We start from the raw sequence: 3,088 nt of genomic DNA, 5'->3' as shown, positions 1-3,088 counted from the left end.
TTGTTTTTTTTTGTTTTTTTAGACTCGACAAACTGACCTAATAAAAGAAAAATCAAAGGAAACAACCACAGAAAACGACATTAGTAACTTGGAGACAGCCCTCCCCCGGACTTACTTCACACCGTCCCGGTGTGAAAGCAAAACCAAGAAAAGAATGAATCCGACAAAGAAAATAAGAAAAAATGAAAAAGAAAAAGAAAGGTAAAGAAACAAAAACCGGTGATCTCGCATCTGGTTTTGGAATGGTGTTGATGGAATCGACCAAACTCAGGGTGGGATCGACCGATCTGTAACATTATTGAACTTGGAGATACCCACAGCAAACCAACGGGATCGGTCGATCTTTAAGGAGGATCGATCGATCTGAACCTCCTGGAACAAAAAAAAAAAATTTTGCATCTTCTGCGTTTGGAACCTATTCCTGAAAACACTTAACACCAGACGTGATTTCACCATAATAAATCCTAAAAACAAAACCAAAATCCTAAGACAAATAAAAATAAAAGGGTAAGCCAGCACAAACCCCATGGGTTGCCTCCCATAAGCGCTTGTTTAAGGTCTATAGCTTGACCGTGGTTTCAGGTGTCAAGTGATGGGAGGATGAGAACTCATATCAGAACAAGCTCTCCAATTCGTCAACTTAAGCTCCAAAGTTTTTTTTCAGCATACCATCCATTGCTTCTTGGCCTTTTTCTTTAAACTCCGGAGTAAGGATGGCTTTAACTTTAGAGAAAGGCCGAGATATTCCTTTGCACTTCACCTTGTACTCAATGGTGTCTTTAACATATTTATGGGGTACCAAGGTTATGTGAAGATCTGGTATTACTCTCTCTATCTTCGGCTTATCTCTCTTTTTAACCCTCTTAGACTTTTTCTCAGAAGAATGAGTGTCTCCATCCAGGACTTCGTTGACCTCATTCTTATCACCATTCTCTCCCATTGTCATGACATCCACCTTCTTCTCATGTTCTACGACTAGATAAGAGCCATGTCGTACAGCTTCATTTGCAGTGATTGAGTTGTAGAAGACTTTATCATCAATGTTAGAGAAAGTGATCCTCTTATTAGGCAAGTCAACAACTGCTCCTACTGTTGCTAGGAAAGGTCGCCCAAGAATCAAAGGCATAACAGAACCCCCGCTCATTTTCACAACATGAAAATCTTTAGCAACCAAACAACTCCCAACTTGAACATCTAAATTACTAATGAAGCCTTGTGGAGTCGTGGTGACAGCATTCGCAAACTTAAGAGAGACCTTAGAAGCCTTCATATCATCAATCCCCAACCTCTCTGCAACAGCCTTAGACATCACGTTCACACTGGATCCAGTGTCACAAAGAGAATCCTCAAAGTTCACTCCTAGGATGGAGCATGGAACAACAAATCTTCCTGGATCTTCTAACTTGGGTAGTCTTTTCAAATATGGAGCATGAATGCTCTTCTCTCTAGCCAAAAACGTCTTAACATCCACCAAATCCTTTTCTTCAACCACAACATCATTGTAAACCTTCTTAAACAAAGATATATACTTTACTGCCTCTGTAAAGGGAATGTCAGCGATGAACTCACTTATAGCTTCTTTGTACCGACCATACTTCTTTTCATCAAGAGGTTTCTTCTCATGTCTTCTTGGAAAAGGAATTTGTGGTCTATAGGGCTTTGGTTCTGCAAGAATTGATTCCTTGGTATCCACATCAGGAACAACTGAGCTGGGTTTTCCCATACCTGCAACAGGGACCGACTGGTCTGGACGTGGAGCGCTTGATCTGAGACTTTTTGAAACTGGTTCTGCGTCATTGACGGGATCGGTCGATCTATAAGGGGGATCGGTCGATCCAACTTCTCTGGGGATCAAACTCGAATTATCAGAATATGTGGGATCGGCTGGTCTAGTCACAGGATTGACCGATCCCGTCTCTGCGGAAGCCAAACATGAGTTGATCACAACACAACTCAGCCCATCTTCAATCCCACCATGGAGTGTTATAGCATTGCATGACTCTTTGTTCTTAGAGCTAGAAGAAATAGCAGAGACTCTCTTATCAATGGAATCAACACGTGAACTCAACCTCTCAAATTTCCCATTCAAATCATTGAACATGCTATCAATCTTGACATTAATCTCAGCAGAACTTTTCTTATGGCCCTCCAGTAGTGCTTGCATCATCAATTCAAGTTTGTTATCTTGTGGAGCTGCAGATGGAGCGTGGTATCCTTGGGTATTTGCGCTATAAATTCCAGCACCTTTGTTCTGAAACCCTTGCGAGAAGTTACCTTGTTGATTATGTGGAGGATACAGCTGATCTTGAGGATTCTCAACGTTGGTGCTTCTGTAGGAGAGATTAGGATGATTTCTATAATTCTGATTAAACCCATGATTCTGATAATTCCCTTGTCCTCCTACATAGTTCAGCTCCTCTGTCCCCTCAAAACTTGAATTTACTCCAACTTGCTGATACGCACCCGTCTGCCCGTCGCACATGTTGACAGCTTGCTGATCTCTCTTCAAAAGAAGGTCTACCTTGGCATTGAGACTCTTAATAACATCAGTATTCACGGAGCTAACAACACGGACAGAACGGTCATACTCTTGACTATGATTGCTATTACTCGCTGCAAGGTTTTCGATCAAGAGGTTTGCTTCAGCGGCAGTGTTTGTAGAAAAATCTCCTCTGCTGGCAGTATCGAGTGCCATCTGGTACTTCTGGTCAATACCTCCATAGAAGATGTTCATAAGATTCTCTTGTGAAAAGCCATGATGAGGACAGTCCCTCATACACTCCTTGAATCTCTCCCACGCTTCACAAAAAGACTCTGTACCACCTTGTGAGAAGGTAGTGATCTTTCTCCTTAACATAGCTGATCGTGACTTAGTGTAGAAGTGGTTTAAAAACGCTGCTCTACACTGCTCCCAAGTGGTAAGTGATCCTCGGTCCAAGAGATTTAGCCATCTCAAAGCCTTATCTCCTAAAGAGAATTGGAACAAAGTCAACATGAGATAATCATATGGAACTCTATTAGACCTTGTTGTACTAGCCAATCTCTCAAAAGCTTCAATATGGTCTAGAGAGCTCTCTGATGCTAATCC

The 3,088-nt window shown here is 41.8% G+C and overlaps 1 non-coding gene across 1 annotated transcript; it reads left to right on the top strand.

Moving 5' to 3' along the window:
• Positions 1 to 2,750: 2,750 nt before the first annotated feature.
• Positions 2,751 to 2,857, top strand: LOC147944794 (small nucleolar RNA R71). The gene has a single exon (XR_015558758.1). It is a non-coding gene; the product is annotated as a small nucleolar RNA R71 (small nucleolar RNA).
• The last annotated feature ends 231 nt before the right edge of the window (positions 2,858 to 3,088 follow it).

Source organism: Camelina sativa, chromosome 5 (genome assembly GCF_030686135.1).
Source record: "Camelina sativa cultivar CO46 ecotype springtype chromosome 5, ASM3068613v1".
NCBI classification, from domain to species: domain Eukaryota; kingdom Viridiplantae; phylum Streptophyta; class Magnoliopsida; order Brassicales; family Brassicaceae; genus Camelina; species Camelina sativa.
This window is presented reverse-complemented; position numbering and strand designations above follow the sequence as displayed.